Source organism: Pan troglodytes, chromosome 3, assembly GCF_028858775.2.
Source record: "Pan troglodytes isolate AG18354 chromosome 3, NHGRI_mPanTro3-v2.0_pri, whole genome shotgun sequence".
Taxonomy (NCBI): domain Eukaryota; kingdom Metazoa; phylum Chordata; class Mammalia; order Primates; family Hominidae; genus Pan; species Pan troglodytes.
In genome coordinates this window covers 25,350,672-25,368,867 of record NC_072401.2, presented here as the reverse complement: position 1 = coordinate 25,368,867, position 18,196 = coordinate 25,350,672, and the positions used below count along the sequence as shown (strand labels likewise).

Sequence of the window (18,196 nt, the reverse complement as noted above, 5' to 3'; positions counted from 1 at the left end):
CCCACATACGCTGGCTGCTTCAGCCAAAATGATCTGCCATGCATTCTGGCTCCCACCTTTATCTCACACCCTGACCTCATCCAGGTGGGCCTCCCACTTCTTTTCTGACCACAGCCTTCACCAGTCCTTTAAGGTGGGGTGGAACCCCACATCCCTCCTAAAATCCTCCATGATGCCAATCTTGAAGTGAGCTCTTCGTCCTGTTGCCTTATTTGGCTTGGCTTAAACTGTGTTCCTTTCACACTCACATGCTACCTAAGAAAGAGAGGAGCTGTATCTCTGTGTAGATATTAACTCCTGTATAAGTTGACAAGCTCCTTAGAGAAAGGACTGTGGCCACCTGTGTTGGGGCAGGAGACAGGAATTCTGGAATGATGATGTATCATGCAGTGGCTCAGGTAGTGCAGGACCTGAGGCAGGGCACTGATACAGAGTACAGAACCAACCTGGTTCTGGCCCATTTGCAGAGCCTCTACTTTGATCTCACATCCTCATTTAGGGAAAGTAGCTCATGGATGTGCCTGCCCACGTATAGCTCTATTAATGGCAGGCACAAAGGTAGGGGTCAGTGATGTCAGGAGAGAGCCACCATTGTAGTGGGTTGGCTGGTTGATGTGAAGGAGGAGTGAAGGACAGCCCTCATATGTCAGTGGGACAGGATGTCTAGCAGAGGAGAAGGTCAGCATTCAATGTGCCAGTTACATAGTGAGCATTACTATGTGCAAAGCCTTCTGCATATGACAATTGCCTTCAAGGAGTTACAGTGCAGTGGTGATAGAGAATGGGGATGAGGCCACTATGCTGTGATATGCATTGTGTTAAGCGTTCTTCAGGTTAAGGGGAGGCTAATTTAGATTGGAGGATTGAGGAGTGTTCTTAATGGAGGTGGCACCTGGGCCAGGAAGGTTGGGCAGAATTTCAGCAAATGGAGATGTCAAGGAAGGGTGTTCTAGACAGAAGGAAGGAGATGGCAAAGGTACAGACGTAGCAAAATGCAAGACTTGTTGGGGAAATCTCAGTTCATCTGGTCTCTGGTGGGGACACATAGTGGAGCATCAGGTGTTGGTTAGGCAGACCTCGAATGCCCTGTTAACCGTATAGAGGGTGCTAGGGTCCCAAGTACCCAAGTATGGCATTCATTCTGGAACCGAACAATGGCACAATAGTCTCCTTTGAGTAGAAGTTGCTTGGATGCATTGGGGAGGGAACCGATCTGTCAGGAGTGTATGTGAGGGACTGGACAGGGATGGGGCTTGGGGAGAGCACAGGAGCCTGTCTGTGTCAGTGTCTGTCTGTCCCTTTGCCCTTATCAACTTTCAACTCACTTGGGTCTCCCGTTCACAGCTTCACTGCCCCCGATAATGCTCTTGCCAAGGCTGCCTAAGACCAGCCTCCTAACTGCCACACCCAGTGGTCTTTCTTTAGGACTCGATCCTGGCTGTGCAGCCTCTGATACTCTCCTCTTCTTTTCCTACATGCTGGGCTTCTGCATCCCTCCATGTGGCTACTGGCCATGTCCCCAGGAACTAAACACCTTACTCAGTGTGCCCTAAGTGGAACTCATGCTCCTTCTATATACACTTTCCTATCTCTCTTTCCTGCTTCCATCCCGCCTCAATGGTATCACTGTGAAGTCTACCTTGATTCTTCTTCCCAACTTACACCTCCCAACCCGATTCTAATTCTTATTCATTAAGATCCATCTTTCTGGCTTTGGAACAAGTCCTTAAATAGGGCATCCATGTCACCATTCCCACTCTTTCACTGTGGCCAGATTCTCAACCCCTCTCCCTGGAATATCTTCTAGGACGATCTTTCCTCCATGCAGTTGCTAGAGTCATCATCTAAGCATTGAAATGATGTTACCACTCTACTGCTGAGAGCTCTCTGATGGCTTTCTAGGGACTTCAGAATGAAAGCCATGTGCCTCAGTTGGCCTCCAAGGGCCCTTCCCACTCCACATCTCTGGTAACTCCTGTAACCCTTATTTCCACCACCTCCCCTACCCTTCATAGTACTCCTGACTCTGGCCAGATCATTCCATGCCCTATAACATCTCTAAGACTTGCTTATGTCCAAAGGTGACCTCCTACTCATATGTTAAAGCCCAGCTCAAATGTCACAGACTCCCCTTGGGTCTCCCACTTCTCTTGGGCCCCAAGAGGTTGGGCAATGAGTGGTACATTGCATTTGGGAAGATGGTGTGGGGGATTGTTGGCAGGGTAACTCGGTTCCTGAGGATGGGGGTCCTCAGAATGGTGGGTGGTCACCAATGTCTAGCACAATACTAGGCACAGGATAGACACTTAGCAGTAGCTTGTAGAAGGGAGGGAATAAGAAGGAAAGACAATTAACCTTGTCATTTCCAGGATTCTCTTTGAAGCCAACCCTGCTGGTGTGCCCCACTTCCAGTCTCTCCCCCAGACCAGTCATGGCCCTAAGAGAGCTGGGAGTGTCTGAAGTGCCCAGAACATGCCCAATGTCCCGGCCAGCTTCCCGGCTCAAGTTGCAATGGGTTTTGTAAGTCACCAAGCTCCAGAAATATGTAGCTACCTGGTTTTGAGCAAATCTCCTGACTTCTCCAATACCTCATTTTCTCTAGACTTTGTACAGTGAGGATGACAGTACCTACCTGTGTCTCTCGGTTAAGATGATGATAAAGTTAGATGATGTATGTGAAAGTGTGTTTTAAATCCCCCAACCCTCTCCAGGTGAGGTGATGCTCCTATCCTTGCCTGGGCTTTGGGAAAACCCTTCCCCGGGGCTTCAGAGATGCTCCTGCAGAGGGAGGTGATGTGTCAGCTGCTGACTGTCAACATGATGCCATGGAAAAATCATATTGTTGGGGCGCAGATTGCTGTGCCTGCTTGCTCTGCCATCTGCAGACCCCACGACCAAGGCAGTATTGGAGGTGGCAGGGATGGGACTCTCTCTCACTAGCCAGTTCCAATTTGCTTTTTAATTTGCTCCAACCTGGTGAGTGCTGCTGGGGTCAGTCTGTAACCTTTTCTTCCTTCCCAACATTCTCTGGCTTTGCCAGACTTTGCAGCGTGCATGCAGGCTGCTCAGTCAAGCCTGGGCAGCTGCCATTTCCGCGGCCTCTTCTGAGAACCTCCTAGTTACCTTCTGACTTCGTACGCCTCTTATTGTGCCCAAGTCCAAACTCGTGCCCAAGTCCAAACTCGTGCCCAAATTGTTCTGCCCCTCTTCATTCATACCCCTCTCTGGCCTTCAGAGCATCTGCTGGGTGCTCTCCTTTGCTGATTTGCTGGGGTTTGAATAAGCCTTTTATTAAGCTGATTTCAGTGCTTAGGGAAGAAGACTGCAATTGCTCACAAAGAACTCATAGCAACCTCTCTCTGGGATTTTTGCAGGCCTCCTCAGCACCCTCCCTACCTCCTGTGTCTCCTTGTACCTTTCCATTTCATTAATTACTGCCTGATCAAGTCTCTGGAAGCAAAACTCTGACTGTGACCCTTCCTCACTCATAGACCTCCATAGCTCCCGTCAGCTCTCATGTTGGCCCAAACTCTGCTGTCATTTAAGGCCTTTCTTACTTTCATCCAAACCAAACTTTCCAGCCTTATTTTGACTTTCTCCTTTTCACACATCCTGCACTCCTGGAAAACAACCACTTCCATTTCTGTCTGAAGCGCATGCTGCCACACACCCAGCCTTTGATCAGCCCGTGCCCTCTGCCTGGAACTCTTGTTCTCTTCCTTTTTCTTACTTCTCTCTCAAGGTTCAGTCACAGCTCTCTTGCCCCCAGACTAAAAGCCCTCCTCCCCTTCTGTGATCTCACAACATCTATCCATGCCTCTCTGACCGCGTGTCTCCCTGGCCGCCGTGGGTTGGAATTACATGTGTTTGTGCCTTGCCTGCAGCTTGGAGTTGCTCTAGTGAAGGAACTGACCAATTCATCTTTGAATCTCCCACTGTGACCAGCACAGTGTCCTGCATATAGTGGAAAAATCTAAAAGAGATGACAAACCTCATGGTTTCTCAGTTAATACTTAAATTGAAAAACTACTGAATTAACACGAGGACGTTGATTTTTTTTTTCTTTTGGTCCAAACAACATTCTCATCTGTTTCTTTCCCCAAAGTCCCTTTGTATCCATTTTTATCCCACAGACATGACTTTCAAAATATAGATTGTGATCTTTTCAAGGTAGTAAGTCAAATCACCTTTTAATAAGCTCTAAGGGATTTATGAACTTACTATAAGTCAATTCCTTCCTCCCTCCCTTCTTTACCTTCCTTCCTTCCAAACTGGAATTTTATTATCTCAGATATATTGCTTGAAAAAAGCCGGGCAGAGGCTGTGGGTGGGAAATCATTTGGTTATAAAGAGCTACTTTCTGTAATGGGATCTGACCTGTATTATAGCGTGTCTGAACATACACCAGGCTTTAACTCTCTTCTGCTCTAGAATTCAAGCTTGCTCCAAAGGTTATTTGCTACCCACGGTTGACTCTCATGCAATTTCTTGGCCCTTATGGTCTTCTCATTAAGAAAAATAATGATAAAAATAATTCTTTACATTCGTCTTTCTTCAACTGGTATTTACAAGGATTTACTGTGTCTCAGGCACTCTGCCAAAAGTTGGAGTATACAGTCCACCAGGATGTCGTCACCTTACCCCCCATTTCCTTATGGAACCCTCATAACAAGCTTGTGGATTAGACTGAGCAGGTGGTAGTGACCTCATTATATAAACAAAGACATGGTAATTCAGAGTGTTCGTGAAATGCTCAGAAGTTCAGCATCCTTCTTTATGGTCACTCAGCAAGAAGCAAGCAAGAGGAGCTCGGTTTTCACTTCCTGTTGGATGTTTTTCCCTCTGAACCCCAGGTTTGTGCTGGGAACCCTGGATTCAGGCGCCCTGCATGCTCACTTCCAGACAAGAGGCGGCAGCCCTTGCATGCTGCAAGACCGCTTTCCTCATCTCTGCTTTTGCTAACCTGATCTAAACCCAAGAATGTGAGCTGAAAAGGAGACTTTTGGGGTCTGGTTCTAGATTCCTGCCCAGATTTCAGTATAGGCTGGAAATTGAGCAACAGTGGGCTGAGGAGTCCTCAAGAGTGGGGTCAGGTCATCCTGAAGGGATGGTCTCATAGCCCCTCTGCTGTGGGAGCCTGAAGACAGGTGCACCAGGTGACCCAGTCCTGTCTGAGCAGAGGCTCCAAGAAAGTGAGATAATCTAGTAACACCTCAGACTCACCACCCCACCCCATGCCCATTGTAAAGAATTTCCTCAGGCAGCCATGAGGGACATGCCCCAGACTGCCTGAGCCTGTGAATGAGGAAAGGTTTGAGAAGAAAGTGAATGACTGAAGGTGTTATCTAGAGATGAGAAATGCCTTGGGTAACAGTGGATTTTAACTTTAAACACCGAGCAATGTAAATTCACTGCACCCTCCAAATTTAGAAAATACAGATACATATAAAAGAAAAAAAGCCACCTACAATTTGACTACCCAGAGCTGACTGCTGTAATCTTCCATGTTTCCATGCCCTAATTTCTAAAAATGAATTTATAGTGTATGCTGTTTTACTATTTGTATCGAGGCTAACACGTAGACAGCAGAGGCACACATTTTAAGTGTACAGCTCAGTGCATTTTTACATGTGCACATACCTGTGTAACCACCACCCAGAGCAAGTTCTAGAGCATCCCCAGCTCCCCAGAAGGCTTCCTATGCCCTTCTGAGCCAAGATATCCCTCCTGCCTCACCCAGAGGTAGCCATTATTCTGACTTCCAGTATCATATGCTGTTTTTATAACGTGTTCTTATTCCTAGTCAGCACTACTTATTCATAAGTACTGGATAGTTGCCACGTCATTAACTCATCATCATCACCATCATGGTCGTCATCGTTGTCATCATCATCATCATCATCGCCAGAGCGGCCACTTGGGATTCTGCGGTATTGACAAACCATGCCTGCATGGGACTTTAAGCCTATGTTTTAGAAATACCTGCTGTATTTTTCCCCACTATCAGAAAGCCTAAATGGCTGGCATGAGGGGTTCTGTTTGGTTCTAGCACAGGCTGCAGGGGTGTCAGCGACTTTGAGATTTTTTTTCTTCAAGGCCTGCTTGTGCCTTCTGTGACTTGCTTAGTTTTTTTGAATATACATGTGTTATGCTAAACATCCTAATAACCATTGCTGTGTATGTTCGAAAGGGCATCTCACATCCTAACACACGTTGTGAGATGCCCTTTCGAACATACTTTTGCTCTGGTGTTTACAGGAGAACAAATACTAAGGTGCTTGTTTGTCCCATTCCTCAACTTCTTCTTAAAGAGGAGAGAAACTCACTGGACAATTTAAGCACCTGGGTTTAGAGAGAGGTTCTTTTAAGATGACATTGGCAAGGAAGGAAAATGACTATTTTGATTACTGGAATTTGTGAAGACACCAACAAGGAGGAGAAAAGCTCCACGCGTCTCCCAGAAATACCCTCCCACTCAGTGCTGAACAGCTGAGTCTTGATTATGTAGGCATTAACAGTGCACACTTGGAAACCTGCCTCTCTTCACCCTCTCTCAGTTTAGGTTTTGATTATTTTACTACCACTATCACTACAACCACTATGCTGATTGCTACCACTACTCTTATTATTATTACTAATGGCAATAAAATTATATTAAGTTTCCATTCGCAGTGTGCCAGCCACCACATGAAGATTTTTTAATGTAATTTTCAATTCAGGAACCTATATGAAGGAAAAAGGAAACATTCATTGAGCACTTTTTAATGCTTTGAGTCCTGTGCTGGATGCTTGACATATGACTTTCAGTACAGCTAAAAGATAAATAAACATCAGGGAATACGCAAGGAAAGCCAGAGCTGGGATTTGAACTCCAGGTTTCTCTGATTCTGAAGTCTGTGTTGTTCCTATTCTAACACAGCCTCACAAAATGAATGAATGAAGGAATGAATGAGTGAATGAGTGGACCAACCAACCTGGTACACTGAAGCACTCATTTTTAAGAAGTCTGGATTTTAGCCTGGGCGTGGTGGCTCACACCTGTAATCTCAGCACTTTGGGAGGCCGAGGCGGGCGGATCACCTGAGGTCAGGAGTTTGAGACCAGCCTGGCCAATTGTCTCTACTAAAAATACAAAAATTAGCTGGGCATGGTGGTGGGTGCCTATAATCCCAGCTACTAAGGGAGGCTGAGGCAGGAGAATTGCTTGAACCCAGGAGGCAGAGGTTGCAGTGAGTTGAGATTGCCCCGTTCCACTCCAGCCTGATTGACAGAATGAGACTTCATCTCAAAAAAAAAAAAAAAAAAAAAGTCTGTATTTTAGATTGTGCTAGAAGGGAAACATTCTCTTACTTAAAACCCTAACTACATAATGCCCTGACGTACTGCTTACATACTTTTGTGTCTCAGATAGCCAATGTCATCTGTCAGTGGTGACACAGAGTTCTGATTGTGAAGTGGATTACAAGTCTTACAATATTGGGTGTCCAATTTCCTCATACCAGTTATTTGGGTATGTTGGTATTTTATTTAGGATTAATTTTAATGAAATACCAGAATTAATAATTGCTTAAATAATATTGAACTTTATTTTTTTCTGAAGTGCAATACATTTGGAGGTAGGCATTTTAGGGCTGGCATGCTGGCTTACAATCTGTTAGAGACCTAGCCACCTTTCATTTTTCTGGTTCATCATTCCATGTGTGAGGCTTTCCACTTTGCAGACCACTATGTGGCAAGAAGGAGGAAGACATAGGCAAGAGTGAACCTGCTATGGTTTGAATGTCCCCTTCACAACTTACATGGAAACTTAATTGCCATCGTGACAGTGTTACTAAATGGCACATTCAAGAGGTCATTAGGTCAGGAAGGCTCTGCCCTCATGAATGGATTTAATGTCATTATCATGGTAGTAGGTTTGTTATTGAGGGCGATCAGCCCCCTTTTCTCTCTGTCTGGAGTGCTTACTCACTATGGGATGCCTTCCCTCATTTGTGTCATGATGTAGCAAGAAGGTCATTGGCAGATGCTGGTGTCATGCTTCTGGACTTCCTAGCCTACAGAACTGTGAGAAATAAATTTATTTTCTTAATAAATTACCCTGTCTCTGGTATTCTGTAATAGCAACAAAAAATGGACAAAGACAGTGCCCCTCCCTTAAAGGAAATGTTTCAGAAGTCTAAAACATTGGAAAGGAAATGTTTCAGACACTGTTGCTTCCATCTCACTGGACAGTATTTTATATAGGGGATCCTCATAGTACGTACCTCAGAGGGCCTCCTTGTGAGGATCAAATGAGCTAATGTGAAAAACTGCCCAGAACAGTGCCTGCCATCAGTGTTTTGGCTGACGCTTCTATGGTCATACCTGAAATCTGAGCCCATCTGGCTTCGTAGGTCTTTCCCAAGGACTTATTTTAACTACTATAGTCTTTGTACCCTTCCACTTAAGTGGACAGCAACCAGTGCTGATGTTATCCAGGAAGATGATGATTGTGGATGATGATGATGAATATAAGCTCTAAGTAAATGGCAGCTGCATACCAGTTACTGGGCTAAAAGCCTTCTTTTCATGATCTCATTTAATCCTTTGACAAACCTATAGTACCATGAAGTAGGTACTATCATAGTCCTTATTTTACAGATAAAAGATCTTAGGCTCCGCAAGCAATGGATTTCCTTGCCCAAGATCCTTCAGCTAGAAGTGGTAGGGCAGGAGTTGGAATCCAGAGGGGAGTCTGACTCACACCCCGGGTCTTACTTGGGAGTATCCACTGCCTTCTATCTTTTTAAGTCTCTCTGCCTCTGAATTTCATCTCCTTTTGGAATGGTCAGCCTGGACATATATTTAACAATCCATTTTGACGCTACTATTTATGATGATCCTGATGACTACTGAATTTTCTTTTGACCTTTTTTTCTTTTTTGAGACAGGGTCTCACTCTCTCCCCCAGGCTGGAATGCAGTGGCATGATCATGGCTCATTGCAGCCTCAACTTCCTGGGCTCAAGGGATCCTCCCACCTCAGCCTCCCAAGTAGCTGGGACTACAGATGTACGCCACCACACCCAGCTAATTTTAAAAAAAAATTGTAGAGAAGGAGTTTCACTATGCTGCCAAAGCCTGTCTCAAACTCCTGGGCTCAAGCCATCCTCCTGCCTTGGCCTCCTAAAGTGCTGGGATTACAGGCATGAGCCACTGTGCCTGGCAAATTTTCTTTGTTGAAAGCGAGATGCCCAAACCTTGAGCTTACCTGAATTAGTGATGTCTACGTGCACTTCTCCAAAGGAATTTTTAATTTAGTATTAGATCTTGTAGATGCACACGCAAAAGAGTAAACCGAACAACCCATTTTATCGTCATTTAAATGTTCTCCTGATCAATAGTGATGACAGAGGTGATGATGGTGGTGGTCAAATGTTCTGTTAAGGAGAGCAAGTCAAATCATGCCCATCATTGGCTTGCAGTCCACTGGTGATCTGCAGCCAGTGAAGATTTTGCCATTTTCCCAGAAAGCCATAATTAATGTGGGTCACCCATGGGAGCCTTTTGCTAGCATAATCAGCCCATCACAGTTATCAGCCAGAGAAACAGACCTGGATGGAGTCCCCACCTTGAGCAGTGTTTACAATTTAGTTTGTCCTCTGAAAACATCAGTGATTTGAATCACGAGGATTATACACCCACCAATGTCCCAGAATAAATCTCTGCCTGACTTTTTGCTGGGGGGGCTGAGTTCTAAACTGACAGTTCTTGTTGAGGATAGTTTCTCACTAATCAGTAGTGTCTGGAGTTTATGGAAAGAAAATAAAATCGACAAAGATGAAGTGCAGGAGCAAATTAACAGTGCTCAGGAAAATATGAGCAAGGCGCGGTGAGAGGGAGAAAACAGCTCCCAGCCACAGGGCTCGGCTGGGGAGGCCTGTATGCTGCAGGCGGAAATTCAGGGCCCAAGTGGCCCTTTAGCGATGACTCTGAGGTTCTCATCCAGAGAGAAAGACTGTGTTGATCATGATTGGTTGAAATCTCAGCAGATGGTGGTAAGAGCTCTATTTACTTGGATAATTAAAGTAGTAATGGATTTGCACGGCTGATTTCAAGATCTCAAGTCTGCAGATGACTGCATTTTGGGGCAGACTGGGATGGAACACCTCCTTGCTTTAGAGTATGTGCACTTGACTCAAGTATCAGAGAGCTGGGAGCCAGGGACTGTTCTCAGACATGCTCCATCTTGAGTTGAAGCTTCTTCTTGAACACACTGGCCCTCTTATGGGACTGTTCATCCCAGCAGGGGAATCATATTCTTCAGAAGGCAAGATCTGCCAACACATTTAGGAATGGAGATTGTTTTCTGTCTTCAAATGGGACAGACTCAGTTCTTTTGATTACTGTGATAATAAGATTGGTGTCTTTAGAGTTTATTGAGTACTTTTTCTCACGTAAGTAATTCTATAGAATCCTTCCAGCTCTCCTTTGGGTGAATGGGGTGCTGTGGCAGAAAGGGCATGGGACAGGCTTGGGTTCAAATCCCACCTTTGCCTCTTACAAGCGTCATAATTTTTTTTTCCAAAAAACTCTTAGAGCCTTAGTTTCTTCGCCTGTAAAGGGGGGTAATGATGTTTACATTTTGGAGTTGTGATGAGGATTAGTGATTAATGTATGTGAAATGCTGAATCATCTGTTAGGGCTGAGTAGGCTTCAAAATGCTGCTGGCTGTTCATATCATTATAGAAAAGAAAACTGAAGCACAGAGTGGGGGAGTGGCTTCTTGTGGTCCCTGTGGTAGGACTTGGTGGCAAACCCCACATCATGTCACTCTAAAGCCCAGGTGCCGCATTGCTTCTATTAATGATGCTTTCCTGTCTGTATCTCCTGAGTTTCCCTTTTGTTAAAGAACAGTCAAGGAATCAATTCTAGTTCTGCAAATGCCACCCCGTAACCCTCTCAATACCTCATCTATAAAGTGGAAGCACGATTACAGGTCCCCTTTGCCTCCCAGGGTTCGGGAACAGGTCTAAGAAGTTAAGAGCTGATAATACGCAAAGGTGCAGTGGGCCTCATTAGTAATAGGGGTGTTAGGGTTTTTTTTAGGATTTCTATTGAGACAGATAAAATGAACCACAGCAGTTTTACAGCTTTTAAAGTCAGTCTGACCAAAATATTGTACATGCTTTGCTGACTTCTTACTGCTACACAGCCCACAAGGAAAGCCCTCTGCAACTGAATTGAATTATTATTCTATAATGAAGTAACCAGTGAATCTATCGTTACATTCCATATGTGACAGTTATATGTCATAATGTGTAATTGCAATATGTGAGGGTTGGTGATGCAAGCTGCCTGTCACCTGTATCCAGCAGACCTCAGGCCCCTGGCAACCTGGATGGCAAAGAGAGGGTTTCAGATGCATGCGTAATTTTAGTGCTTCATCCTGAACATATACACAATCTCTGAAACAAACCAGAACTGCAAGGTGCACCGGCAGCATCTCGGCCTGAGACAAGGTTGGATCAGCCTAGCACTGGGGACAGAGCAAATTCACTCTAGGTAAGCCATGATTTTTAGAAATAGATGCTATCTTCAGCAAGTGAGAGGTGGTTTCCTAGCTCGTTTATGGCCAATGAGAAAGAAAGCCAATCTTTTTTCCATGTGTTTCCTCCTCATCTTTATAGGCTTGCAAAGGACAGGGGCATAGTCAGTGGAGAATGTAGAGACTGAGATGGTGAGAGGGAGGAAAGGAGAAATAAGAGAAGTGAAAGGATTGAAATAGATATTCAGGCAAACCTTCGTTATTCAAAACTTCGGTTAGCCAAGGCTGTCAGTGAATTTCACATACCCCCCAGCTACTGTAGTTCACGTTATAAACTCTTCCCATTACCTGAAATCTCACTTAAATTTCGGCACATCCCCTGGGGCATTCAAATGATCAAAGTTTTCCTGTCAAAAGTAATACCGGAGAGGGGGAAAACGGCATGGTGAGTCTGAGAAAGATAGATCATAAAAAAAAAAAAAAAAGTCATCTTAGAGAATGGCATTAGAATCATTAAGCTACCAACTTGAAATTGCTGAAATGTTATCTAAAAATTACAGAGGTGAATACAGATTTAGAAAAGGCTGTGGAAATGCCCAGGGAGTCTTGCAATTGGAGGATGGACTATAGGCGTGGGCAGGAAAGGCTCACACCCAAGATGCGAGGGTGTTAACGTTGCAGGGCTTAGGGATTGCCGCAGGCTGGAGGACTTCAGCAAGATGAATATCAGCATGTGGCCAGCCCCACAGGCATTGTACTCCATAGATAACCAAACCCATGTCTGGAGAGGTTAAATATACGTGTATCTCCAAGTGGAGGTTCTGAATGTCTATCTAGGGTTGGTGAATCTGCAGGACTTTTAAGAATGAAGGTGCTGAATGGAGTGTATACCCCTGTGATGGCAGGGAAGTGGTCCTTTTAAGCAATAAAAATGAGGTCAACATACAAATGTCGTTTTGATGATTCTATAGGAACTGTCCTGCATCCTCTCCTTACACACTGAGTTTGTGTAACTGGATTTTTTTTTTCTGCAAAGCATGATGCTAAATGAGATTTAGACATTTAGGCATAATAATAAATTGATGACTATCTGACTAAAATATGTAAATCTATCTATCTATATATCTATGTATATATTCAGCTTGGTGGGAACTGAAACTTATTTCTTAAATATGTATTCAGCACACACTGTGGGCCAGGAGCTGTGCCTGGCTCTGGAGATGCAAAGATGAATAAGATGGGCCCTGGCTGCGAAGAGGCCTTAGTCAGACAAGTGGGCAGGTGGGCAGGTGCTGCGATACAGGGTGTGTGAGTGCTACTCTAAGTGTACCCACAGTGCCACGTGGCTCTCACTCTGCCTGGGGGAGTGGCAGAAGCTTCCCAGACAGGGACTCAGGAGCAGGGTGCAGGACAGTGTAGAAAAAGAGAGAGGTGAAGAAGCTTGAGTGTGGGGGCAGCAGTAGGTGGGCTGAACAGGAACATGGAGGGCAGGAATAGAAGAGCTGATGATGAAGCTGGAGAGGTGGGTTGCAGCCAGATGCTGAAAGGCTCCTGTTTGCAAATCTCCTTAACATCAGAGATTTTTTTTTTTTTTAAAGAAGAGTGGCAAGCCCTAATTTACATTCTCCAAAGGGACTGGTACCTGGACTAGACAAGTAGGGAAACCAGAAGGCTGCTGTGATGGTCCCTGCCAGAGATCACAGGGCAGAGCAAAACAGAGGTTCTAGGCATGGAGGGGTGGCTTGTTGGAGGCGGGGAAGGGAGGTTGATTGTTGAATGCTGTTCACCTGGAGCCATTTGTTGGGTGGGAAGTGGGGTATTGCTGGATGGGGGATGGAGAAGAGGGGAAGGCAAGGGCAGTTATGAGTGAGTAGAGGGTGATCAGGGGAGGAGGTACCTCTACAGAAAGAATGAGTCTGCAGTTGAGAAGTTTCTAAATCATTCCTGAACATGAACTCTTTGGCCATGTCTGTTTGTCATCTGCTGAGAAGTTTGTCTGGATTAGCAGGCATGCCCTTGCGGTGGCTAATGAGAGCTAGCCTGATCCCATTAGTAAAAATCGCGAAGGACCAGGAGTCTTTGGCAAGAAGTGACTCCACCCCATCCCCGCCCCCCACCCCACCCCCACTACACCCCAGCTACCTTCATCTCTCAGCAGCAGTTATCTGGCTATAAAGCCACCCAAATAGTAATGTAGTATGTCAGATAGCCATGTAATTATTATGATCTTTTGATCTTTGTTGTAGCAGTTATGATTTGCTTTAGGGCAGATAAAAGCCCCTCAATGGCCAATGGTTTGGGCTCTTAGGATGATGAGCACATCATGAGCACAAACTACCCTCATGATGTTTGTGTGTGGGCATGAATTAACATCGACAAATGAGTTGTAAGCTCTGCTTTAAAAATGTAATTGAAATGCAATTCCAGAGAAATATATTTTTGAGAGAATAATAAAAATATGATATCTAGTATTCACACCCAAAACTGGGCATATTTTACTGAGCTTATTCCATTCGCGTGTCACTGATTACCTAGTGTATTTGGTGTTAGTATATACCAGCTGTCTTCCTTTCTTCAGCTGGTAGGTGTGTACCAACGGCAGCCACGTGAGCCTCGCCCTGAGTGTTCCTGCAGCTCCTATGCACTCCTGTGTTTCTGTGTATGATTAATAGAGACTTAGAGGTTAAAGTAAAAGGATTATTATTGAATGATCACCATTTCTTTTTCAATCTTTATTCAAAAAACACAAGAAGGGGAGCTTTAGCAAGGTTGAGAAATAAACTCAGTAGCATGGATCCTCCCCAGGTTGGTGCAATGCACATTTGTTGTTTTCTCACTTCCCAGCATTCATTTCTTTTTCTCAATAGCACTTCCAAGTGGAGGGTATTACCACTGGATACAGTCTGTGTACATTAACAACTGTGGACAGATGCCCAGGCAAAGACTCCTCATGATCTGCTTTAGGCTGTTGGAGACTCCTTGAACAGAGAGGCAAAGAGACTGAAATGTAACAGAGTCCAGACTGAAATGTCAGAGTCCGGTTCATCCCATTTGTCAGCCTCTGACAACCTTTCCTGCAACAAGACCTGGTGGTTGGTGGTTCCTGGTTCCTATCTCCATTGCCCAGATTTGCCTTGCTGCCCACCTGTGTCTAAGTCTAGCTCTGCATTCTCTTGCCAAGTCTATAAGGGCCAGTATCCTTCCAATATATTCCTTTGTTAGAATGTCAGTTACTATTGCTTACACCAAAGAATCCTAATTGATATACCCACGTAACAGTCTGGCTCTGCCACTTACTGCCTTTGTGATGAAGGATAAATTTACCTCTTTGAGGTTCTGTGTCCTTCTCTGTAAAATGGGACTAATCTTACAACCTATTTCATAGTGGCCATATAGATTAAATATGATGTTTCAAGTAGAACATTTAGCAGTTTGGAAAATAGTGATGCTCACTAGATAGTGGCTGCTACTGTTACTGTTATAATCAAATGAAGGTCTTCTTATTACTCCTAAGAATGCATGGCACATAGTAGATATTCAAAAAAATACTAATTTCATTTCTCTGTCCCCTCTTCTGAAAACAAACTGAAACCTTCCTGAGCTGGGAAGGAGAGAGAATGTCAGTGGTCCCTACTCTACACATGAACTTGACCAGCAGAATTTTGTCTTGACTGAAGAGCAAAAGTGGAGGCATTAGGAGGATAAAGTGTTTGTCTCTTGGCCCCTCCTAGTGACCAGAAAGTGGGATATTTCCCTGTTTTTCCTTGCTCAACTTGGCCCTTTGGAGTGTGTTTGGGCAGCCATGTGACCCACTCGCCCACTGATGTGATTCCGGCACCAGCCGTCATGGCAGAGGCTGAAACCACGCATGAGTCTGGTTGCCTGGGTAGCACCCTGTCTAACAATACTGCATTAGACACCGTGATCACAGACTGCGTTAAGAAACAGCAAAGCCAGTGTGTTCTCTGTAGTCCTGACAGCTCAGATCAAACTGCAGGATCCAAAGATGTGTCTGCAGAGTGGATCCTGAACCACAATCACTTTCTCTTCTCTTCTCAAGCTTGGCAGCAAATTCCACCCACACTGTACTGTCCAATATAATTTACACCACAGGATGTCAGGATGAAAGTTTCTTTCTAAGATGATTCTTAATGACACTCCCCCATTCAAAGCCCCTCGGGGCTCCTGACTGCTGGAAGAATACAATCTGAACTCCTCAGCACCACATCCGGGCCCTTTCTGACCTGGCCACCCGTCTGTCTTTCTGGCTTTATCTGGGCATAGCTTGTACTCCCACCCTCCAGCACAGCCAGCCCAGGGCGTCGCTCACTGTTCTGAACACACATCTTCTGGCCTCTCACCTTTGTGCTTTGCTATGGCTGTTTCCCAGCCAGGAGTAACATTTTCCCTGTCACTGCCACTTGTCACAACTCCATCTATCCCCAACCAAGATGTATCCCTCTACCTCTCCCTCCCGATCGATTTCAAATACACATTGTCCTCCAACTCCTTGAGCACCTTCTTTGCTAAGCTGTGTCACTCTCTCCTCCAATGATAACAATAGTAGTAATGATCATTAACATGCATACAGCACACTGTTTTAAATGTTTTACATATACTAACTCTTAATTCTCATACCAACCCTCTGAAGATGCTGTAAATATCTTCATTTAAAAATGGAGAAACTGAGGCACAGAGAGGCTAGGTAATTGATCATGTCGCTAGTGAGTGACAAAGCCAAGATTTGAATTCAGGCATTTTCAGCTCCTCCTGCCATGTTCCCAACCATTAGTCTAAACTGCTTTTCTTTCTTTTCTGGGAGTTTAGTGTCTCTTTTATAGTGTTTAGTGTACTGTAGTTAGCCACTATTAGTGAATGATAATCAGCTACTTATTACCATCTATTATCTATACCCATGCATTGCTTAATGACAGGGATATGTCCTGAGAAATGCTTTGTTATGTAATTTCATCGTTGTGCAACTGTCCTAGAGTGTACTGACACAAACCTACATGGTATAGTCCGCTACACCCCGAGGCTACATGGTATGGCTTGTTACTTCTGGGCTACAAACCTGTACAGCATGTGCCTGTACTGAATACTCTAGGCAATTGTAACACAGTGGTAAATGTTTGTGTATTTAAACATATCTAAATATAGAAAAGGTGCAGTGAAAATATGGCCACATAATCTTACGGGACCACCGTTGTACATGCCGTTTGTTGTTGACACTGTTAATCTATAGGTGGCCTCTTAGACCTCAGCATTCCCTGTGGAATTCGACTTAGGGCCCCAGGAGAGCTGCCTGTCTCCCAAACAGGACCAGGAAATGAGTTACAATGTATTCTCTGAGCTATGCGGTTACCCCTAGGAGTGTCTTGTTGAAAATACGGTTTTGCTCAACACAGGTGATGTGTTGAACCACTTATAACTAATTTGGTGCCAATGTAGAATAGTAAAAAGAACCTGGAATGTGTAATGGAAAGTTCTGGTTTGAGCTGACAGTTGTTAGTTACGTGTCTCTAGGAAAGACACTAACCTCTCTGAATCTCAGCTATTTTGCCCATAAAATGGGGAAAGCAGTTCTTGTCCCACCTGTCAGAGTGTTGACTGTCAAATGGGAACGTGTCTGCAAAAGTGTTCTGGATGCTTTAAATGCTCTAAAAATCATGTGTTCAATCTTTTTTAAGTTTATAAAGCCTTTAACATAGCACATTTCCTTTCAGGCTCACGATAACCTCAATGTAGGGGGCAGCAGGCGGTGGGCAGAGCAGGGATTAAATCCTCAGACCTGTGACTCAATCCCAGAGAACAAGTAAATGATTTCCAAGACATAATGGTCTCTATTCAGGTGCCTTTTACAACTACTCACTCTCAAAATTCACATCAAACATAATCTCTCAAGCTTTCCTCCCTGCCCCACCCCCACCCACCTGTGCCTCTCTTCGTTCCTTTCACCAAGTATTTGTTGAATGAATGGGTAAGTGTCCAGAGTGGCTTATTAGAGAACAGTAGTTTTCAGACTTTTAAAATGGCAGCTCGTAAGAAATATGTGAAAATAGGCATATGTGTGTGTTTATTCCTATAGACTTTTCAAATAGAAAAGCTTCAGGAAACAATAATTACCCTTACTACAGGGGATACACCCTGATATTTTCTGCTCTGTTCTGTACCTTTAAAAAAAAAGAAAAGAAAAGAAAACAAGGGTTGCAACTAATGTATCATGACCCACAATTTGGAAAACACTGTCATGGAATATGCTGGAAGTCAGGAGCCTTGTTCTTTGCAACTGGGCAAGTCACTTGGGTTATCCATGAGGTTTATCCTAGCTCCAGCATTCAGTGCTGACTCTAAAGGATAAGGAAGTTAGGAGGCTGGGGGAACAGGCACATAAGCATATGGAAGCTTGAAGATTTACTGCATTTAATGCATTTTTAGTTTTTCTTGGCCTATGTGAGGAAGTAGAAATCTAATGAATGCTTAGCTATTTGGGCAATTACTGTTGGAGAAAGGTTTGATTTTAGTCACACATTCATCACTGAGACTGTAGAGATTTGTAAGGGTGAGTTTCCAATAAAAAATTCCATATCTAAAGTCCTTGGAGCCCATATGTGTTTCTCATGCAGGAGTTTTGGGAATCTGAAATGAAATGCAGTACACACACTGTATA

The 18,196-nt window shown here is 44.4% G+C and overlaps 1 protein-coding gene across 4 annotated transcripts in view; it reads left to right on the top strand.

Moving 5' to 3' along the window:
• The window catches only part of CCDC149 (coiled-coil domain containing 149), a 106,745-nt gene that overhangs the window by 12,026 nt on the left and 76,523 nt on the right, over positions 1–18,196 (top strand). The window lies entirely within an intron of this gene.